The sequence below is a fragment of the Hyaena hyaena genome, unplaced genomic scaffold (assembly GCF_003009895.1).
Source record: "Hyaena hyaena isolate Hyena2069 unplaced genomic scaffold, ASM300989v1 scaffold_277, whole genome shotgun sequence".
Classification (NCBI taxonomy): Eukaryota; Metazoa; Chordata; class Mammalia; order Carnivora; family Hyaenidae; genus Hyaena; species Hyaena hyaena.
In genome coordinates, this window is record NW_024080905.1 from 2,041,784 (window position 1) to 2,050,029 (window position 8,246).

The following is an 8,246-nucleotide window of genomic DNA, read 5'->3' on the forward strand; positions in this document are numbered from 1 at the left end:
GAGACAGCATGAGCGGGGGAGGGTCAGAGAGAGAGGGAGATACAGACTCAGAAACAGGCTCCAGGCTCCGAGCTGGCTGGCAGTCAGCACAGAGCCCGACGCGGGGCTCGAACCCACGAACCGCGAGATCATGACCCAAGTGAAAGTCGGACGCCTAACCGACTAAGCCACCCAGGCGCCCCTAATAATTACTATTTTAACAGCTTCTGTGAAGAAAGACTCAATGTTTACTGAACACAGCTCTGAGAACGCCCCATCCGCTTAGTGAGAGAACAGGAAAAAAAAAAAGGTTGATTCGTTAAGTGCATTCAGGGAAAGACAGAGTTGATTAAGAACGGAGAACCATGACCTGTGAAAACAGCAAATTTAATATGCAAAGCGGTGACCAAAATTGGCAGGAGGCTATTTACGAATACTGCCAATATTCGATGTGGCATACTGACAATGAAAATCTGTGGTCATGCCCTCAACAACGTAATTCATCACACTAGTGCTCGGGGCAGTCATGTCCGAGCCATTTATCATCATCATATCACTCGTCTGAGTAAGAGAGGGGGAGAACTTTGATTGTTAACCACTGGGGAGAATGGATTTATAGCCAGCAGCCCTCAGAGCGCCGCACGGCTCTGCCCAAAGCAAAATGCTCCCCGCCTCACTTCTGCTTAACTCAGAGTCAAAGCGTGAAGGCACTGCCTGCAGGACCTCGCGAGCAAAACCCAGGTCTGATGTTCTTAGCGCGAAAGTAAGACAGCCAGGCACCACACTTAGAGTCTTCATCGAAGCGGCTTTAAAAAATGCTTAGGGAGGAGGCATTTCAAATGTCCTTTGGTGACTAAATCCGTTTTGAAATGCCTCCACCGATACCTACATTTGGGAAGAATCATTTCTTAACATTGCACCCATGAACATTTCTCTGTATTGGAAAACTTGGAAGTGAGCTGTCAATTAAAAAAAAAAAATATATATATATATATATATACACACACACATATAGTGCTTTTCAAAATAAAAATGAGAGCCTTAATCCCTATCTCTCTGCACCTTGAGCCTTATGTATTTCACACGTTAACAATGGCTGTCCTTACAGGGTGTGATGAAACACCTGAATGCCATTTTGCTCCCTTTGATTAAAATCTTGAAGCTGAGTTGAGCATTATGGAAACAAGTACCCCGCTGGCTGTCTCACTAACAGTAAGGGGAGCATGAGCCACAACAGCAAGACTTCTAGGGCACCCTCTCTCTCACGCCCCCACTGTGTCTGGTCAACTGGCAATCAGTAATTCCTGGAGGCACATGGCTCAGACCTTACCTGAGTACGTTAGTCAGGATAGGCTAGGTGATGCTGTGGTAACAAACACACCTCCAAATCTTGAGGCCTAAACACAGCAAAAGCGTATTTCTAGCTCTCTCTGTGGCTAGAACAACACAGGTTGACAGGGGGCTCTGCTCACCACCCTCCTTTCAGGATCCAAGCTGACAGAACAACCACTATCTAGAAAATTGGTGGTCACTGTGGCAGAGGGAAAGAGTGACAGACCTCTCGGTGGCTCTTAAAGCATCTACCAGGAAGTGACATGTCCCTCCACTCATTTCATTGGCCAAAGCAAGTCACACGGCCATACCTCCCTGGAAGGGGACAGAGAAAGGGATAACACGCAGGTACTGCTTTCCGGAACAGATAGAACCACGGAGCCACTTTATGCCAGGTGGTCAGGTGGGAGTAGGTACTTTCTTTTTCTCCATCTTATTCATTCATTCATTCATTCATTCATTCATTGAAGTGAGGGAGGATGTCTGTGAATGAGAGGCTTTTTTTTTTTTTTTTAGTGAAAGTCTTTTTAGAAAAAGGCAGATTACTGAAAATACATCCTAAAGAGAAGCTAAAGAAAGGAGAAGAACAAGGCCTCATTTGGTGTGGGAAAAACATACACAGCAACCTTCTTTGGTCCTTCTATTAACAGTGAAGTTCGGAGGGCTACTGAGCAGAACACCACTCAATCAGGAATTAATTTTCCCATTGTTATTGTATGGCTCAATGGAGTATTTAAGACATTTGAGGAGAAAGACTTGTCGTACCGTAACGCTATAAAGCATATGGAAGCTAGGGTAGGCCTCTTCCAAGGTCAGTAGTTCCGCCTATGTTCTACAGTTCATTATTTTGTCTTCAAGCTTAATTCCTAGAGCAACTTCTAAAATCTTTACAAAGGGGCTCTCTACCAACTGTAATCCCAGACTGACAGGGCACTGAGGAGGCAGACATAGATTTTTCAAGACTAAATGTTCTATCCCAGGGCGCTTGGGTGGCTTAGTCAGTTAAACAGCTGACACTTGATTTTGGTGCTGGTCATGATCTCACGATTCATGGGTTCGAGCCCTTCATCAAGCTCTGTGCTGAGTGCAGAACCTGCTTGAGATTCTCTCTCTCTCTGCCTCTCCCCCACCAAAGATAAATAAATAAACCTTAAAATAAATAAATGTTCTTTTCTCTGTTTCTATCTGAGTCAAAATTTAACTACTCACATTTCAGACTGTATTAAATTCCATCTTTTCAGAAATTCTCTTCTGCCATATTGAAGCTATTTTTCTGCCATTCACAAGGAAGGGGAAACTTGTCCAGTGAAGCCTATCTTTCCCTTCAGTCACCCCCAGAATACACGCTGTGCTGGCCAGCTGGCTCTTCCTCCACTGACCATTAAGCATGGGGCTCTTCGGTACTGGGATCCTCTTCCCTTCTCCACCTATATTCTCTAGCTTGGTACTATTACACATTTCCAGTAGCTCCCCAGTAATTATCTGTGGGCCAGATCTCTCTTGTGAGCTACAGTATAATGTACCCACTAGCCTATATGGCATTTCCCCGAGACAACTTATAGACCTTATGGTAGGCAGATGCTACAATGACACCCAACAATCCCACCCCTTCTAGTATTCACACCCCTGTGTTTTCCCTCCCCCTCCCCCCGCCCCCGGCCCACATCACTGCATCAGGGTTGATCTGTGTGATAAACAGCACACAGCAGAAGTGATGGTATGCTACTTCTGAGATAAGGTTTTAAAAGAAGACTGGCTTCCATCTTGAGTTCTCTATCTGTCTTGGAATGTTTGCCCTGGTGGAAGCCATATCATGAGTAGCCCTCTGGAGAGCTCCATGTGGTGAGGAACTGAAGTCTCTGGCCAACAGCCAGCTGAAATCTGTCAATAGCCATGGGAAGACGCTAAGAGGCAGATCTAACAGCTCCAGTCAAACCTTGACATGACCACAGCCCTGGTTGACAGATTGACTGTAACATTGTGAAAGACCCTGAGCCAGAACCTACCCAACTATGACATGCCCAAATTTCTGACCCCCAGAACCTGAGACAACAAGTGTCTGTTGTTTCACTCTGCTAAATTTTAGGGTAATTTTTTAGATATAGGTAACTAAGCCACACATCACAGATTTAATATATACCAAATGGAACTTTCCATCTCCTTCCCCAGTTGGCAATATGTTCTTTCTCTAGCCTTCTCCTTATTAATTAACATCCACATCTGCCCAGTTTCTGAGCCAGCACCTTGAGAATCATCCTTGGTTTCTCCTTATCTTTCACTATCACATCCCATTTATCAACAAGCTCTATAGAATCAAACTCCACTGCATTTATCAAATCCGTTCCTACAACAAAATGGATTAAGGGCCCACTTTGCACAAGGCACAGCATCAGGTGCTAGAGAAACAGCCATAAATAAAACCTGCAACCTCACGTGGTTGACATTCTTATAGGAAGGAGTAAATAACTTATAAACAAAATATGTAGTAGGTCATATGGGAATAAGTTGTATGCAGGAAAACTAAAGGGAACATGAGGCTGGGAATTCCAGGGTGTGCGAGAGCTGTTAGCATGAGATTTTAAATATGATTGTCAGGGCACACCTGGGTAGCTCAGTTGGTTAAGCGTCCAAGTCTTGATTTCAGCTCAGGTCATGATCTTGAAGTTCATGATATCGAGCCGCAAGCCCCAAGGAGGGCTCCACACTGACAGCATGGAAACTGCTTGGTATTCTCTCTCTCTCTCTCTCTCTCTCTCTCTCTGTTCCTTCTTCTCTCTCTTTCTTTCCCTCTCTCTCAAAATCAGTAAATACACTTACCACCACCCCAGCCTAAGCTACCTCCGCCCTTTACTTGGGCTGTATCATAGCCACCTTCATGTCACTCCCCTGCCTACCACCCTTTAGCGACTTCCCGTTGCTGTTAGATGAACATTTAGTGGCCTTACCAGGCTGCACGAAGCCCTCCATGAGCTGGTCCCACCCTGTCTCTCCCACCTCATCTTCAACCATTCACCCTCACAAAGACATTCTGGTCATTTCTAGAACATGCCAGGTTCTTCCGTGGCCCCTTTGCCCAAGCAGGTCCCACTGCAAGGAAGGGACATCTCTAGGTCCTTCTCATCCTTCTAAACCAGCTGGACTTGGTGAGGACTCCTTTCCACATCCAGAGCGCCCCACCCACCTCTCTGCTCCATTTTCCTTTATCACAGCCCTCTGTTCACAATTTGTAGCTGTTGGTTAATTCACTTGTGTGTTGGTTCTTTCTGGGTTTCCTCGGGTCTCCCAGTGTCCAACCAGAATATATGTCCAACCCTTCGAGGCTAGAATCCTCATCTGCCCTGTTCTGGACTGCAGCAGCCCCAGAGCGTGTCCAGCTACACAACACACTTTTATTGAAGGAATAAACCAGCCCTTCCCGACTTCCCCGTAATTCCAACACCAAGTGTGACCAAAAATATCATTAAGTGGTAAAAGCAGGATCTTATTTTCACAAATCTATAGGTTTTTCGATCTAGCAGAGACCTAGAGATCAATTACTTTTATGTGCCTAGAGAAGATAAGTAACTCGTGCAAAGTCGAAGAGCCGGAATCAGAAATAGAATGAGGTTGCACTCACGGGTCCTCAGAGTACTTAAGCCAGCATCATCTTATAGCCCCCTCCACCAGCGTACCTTTAGTTCCTGTTGGACAGGGGACACACTGGTGAAAAAGTAGTGCGACGGGTGGGGGTATGGGGTTCTCAGTGGTAGGAGCACAGGTTTTGAGTTAGAAAGACATAGTTGTTGTTTTTTTCCTAAACTTTCCAGCAGTGCGGCCTCACCCCTGTGCCTTCACTCCCTCCTCTGTAACAGGAGAACACCTCAGGGAGCAGTGTAAAGTGTGAACTTGTAGGGCACAGAGCTCAAAGAAGACCCCTGGTGATTGGCTTTCACTAATGTTGGAAAACATAGGCGTGCGCATTCCTCTTTCGGTTCTAAGAGCAAGGGATGGAAATAAAATGCATTCTGCTGTTTTATGCCCCCAATCTATACTACATATATTTTAGTAACTTCTGTAACAATAAAGCAACATCCAGCCTCCACGCATGGAAAACACAATTTCATGTAGCGGCACGCTGTGAATTTTGTGTTCCAATTCTGTTGAAATGAAGTTGCTACCTTGCTCTCAACAGCTAGTTGCCTGATCCCTTTTTCTTTGCAGGGTGCACTGAGATTTCTTTTTGAAGGGGGGTTAGTTACTTCCGGAATGGCACCAGGCCTTCAGGATAACTGCTGAACACCCCTGCTGTCTATGCAAAATAAGACGCAACTGGCCAAGGCGGTGTCAGAAGTGTCAGCGCGCGGTTCTTCCACAGACCCTCAATCTATTTGACAATGACTGCGATGATCCTTTAGGATAGGAGCCAACGCCTGTCGTTTTCCTCCAGTGTGGCGGTGATGTGCGGGCGAACGGACACGTGTTTACACAAGGCGCAAGCTCTCCTCTGTAAATGTGTCCCCCTCGGAGGCGTCACTGCACCCGAGGCGCCTCCAGAAATATCACAAGGTTGCGGCTGTAAACACTGCGCTCTTATCCGCAGGGGAGGCGCGCCTATGTGTGTTTGCAATCTCTTGAGGTCAGAAGAACCATGAGGCGGTAAAATAAAGGGCAAGTCTGAGGCTCAAGGCTCAGAAGTAGATTTCAAAGCTTAGGAAAGGAGAACCAGCTTGTTAGAGAAGACCCCAGCCCTCCCCTCCCCCCACCAACCCCTCCCCTCCAGTACAGCGGCCCGACGACAACCCCGCAGCATTTCTGTCCAGCAACACTGGGCTCGAGCCACGCGGGGCCCCCGGGGCCTCGCTCCTCGTGGGATTCTCGGCTTCGGGTTTCAAGCCAGGCTTCGCTGGACTTTAGACTTTGGGGTAACCAACCAGACCAGCCTCCTAGGCCTCGCGCAGCCTCACGATCTGCGCGTCTTTGCAGCTTCCCCGGCGCATTTGGAGAAAGGCAGCAGCTCGCCGAAGCGCGGGCTGCTTTAAACCTCCCTCCAGGGGGACCATCGCCGGGGCTCCCCGCAGGCAGGAACACGGAAGTCTCCCCTGCTGACCCCACCCTTCCCACCGGACTCACAGCCCCCACGCCCCCGCTCCGGCTCCCGCGCACCTTCCCTCCGCTCGCTGCGCGCCGCCTTCTCCCCCGGGACCCTCGGCAGGGCCAGCGTGCACGGCCTTCAAGGTCTCCCCACTCCCCTCCCACTTCACGCTCGGGGCCAGTCTTCTCCCCGCCCCCAGGCCGGTCTCAGGGCAGAGTTCCGCGGGTCCCGGCCACGCCCCACCCGGCCCTCGGCCCCGCCCTGTGGCCCTTGCCACGCCCCACCCGGCCCTAGGCCACGCCCAGCGGCCCATGACCCGCCCCGCCCACCGCCTGGCCAACTCCGGGTTCAATCCGGTTGGCCGCCTGCCCTAACCTTGGGGCGGGCAGCAGGCTGGTAGCTGCAGCAGCCGTTCAGCTGCTGAACTGGGAGCTTACTTTCTCTGCCTAGTCTGTTGTAGATACCCCCAAATATCCTAGAAGGAAAGCTCGCTCGCTCTCTCTTTCTTTCTCTCTCTCTCTCTCTCTCTCTCGTTCATCTGAGTCGAAAGGATTAGGGGCTAGATCCCCTAAGGGAAAAGGAAGCAGCTGCGTTTTCCCCAGACCCCAGATCTCTGTAGAAAAGCCTGGAACATGGACGCTTTAGGAGCTATTTTCGTTTCCTCCAGGGATAAGGAATCAGAAGAGGTGCACTGGCAGTTTGGTATCTTGAACAGGATTTGGATCATCGTTCCGAATACAAAGCGACTTTGGGTTTATTTCTCCTTTGTTTCATGTCCCTGGGCCTGAAGTTTCTCTTCTTTACCAGCAGAGTCCATATGCCTGAACTGGCCCTAGGCTTCAGTGTCAACTGGCTTAGTGAAAGTGAGTGCACCGGTTTACCAAACACAGTGCTGGAATCGGTGGTTGATACAGAACAATACCCTTAAGTGTTACACTGTATTCAGTTATTCTTCTCCTGAATTCTGGGGGAAAGGGGATGCGTACTCAGATGGAGTCTGCAGGTGTCGTTTGGAAGGAAGGTAAACATTAATGATAATGATGATGATGATGCTTCCTGAAGCCAATTCTGCTACTCTAGATACTGTGTATATGTTATCATGCTAACTTTTTAGAACAGCCTACATGTGGTAGAATCGTTTTCTCTTACAATGATGGATGAGAAAACAGACCCCAAGAGAGAAGACCCTTGTGCCAGCCCAGAGCTAGAACATACTTTGGTCGGTGTCTCTATACCACACCTTCTTAGTAGAGAGCAGGCAGGGCACTTTCGTAAGAGGCTGGGTAATCAACTGATACTATTTCAGTCAAAAAAAGAAGGGAAAAGGAAATGAAGGTGTGTGTGTGTGTGTGTGTGTGTGTGTGTGTGTGTGTTTTAAGGAAGGTAAAACTATGAGAAGTTGGTAAAGGACAGGCAGGGAGACAAAACTGAAGGACACCAATGGTCCTTTAAGGAAGAGGCTGCTTAAATCCTAGGAACAGGGAAGGGGATAAAAATAGGGCCCAAGAGTGGGAGAGACAAGAATAAATGCAGAAGTTAAGAACCCCCGAGGAAGGAGTATTGAGAGAGTTCAATATCACTAGGGATGACTGGGGCTCATATGGGGATTGTATAATGAATAGATGGATGGAGGGAAGCTTCTAGAGTGATTTCAGTGCTGGCTACCACTTTGATTGCCCGTGCTGCAACCACATATAAATGTGTACGTGACAATGATTGTTAAGGAGAGGAGTTAAAAGTCCATCATTTATAATGCTTTGCATTTTACTAGTCTACGCTGCCAGAAGTGAAATTATATACAAGGTTCATGTTAAAAAATGACGTCAGCTTTTCTTTATGGAAGTCACTAAATCTTCCGCTAACC

General features: G+C 48.0%; 1 protein-coding gene across 1 annotated transcript in view; it reads right to left on the reverse strand.

Annotated features, from left to right (window-relative positions):
- The window catches only part of PTER (phosphotriesterase related), a 69,721-nt gene extending 63,169 nt beyond the window's left edge, over positions 1–6,552 (reverse strand). Inside the window, exon 1 of the mRNA XM_039245885.1 lies at positions 6,454–6,552. The gene's annotated coding sequence lies outside the window, so the exon portion shown is untranslated. The remainder of the gene's footprint in view (positions 1–6,453) is intronic.
- Positions 6,553–8,246: the final 1,694 nt, after the last annotated feature.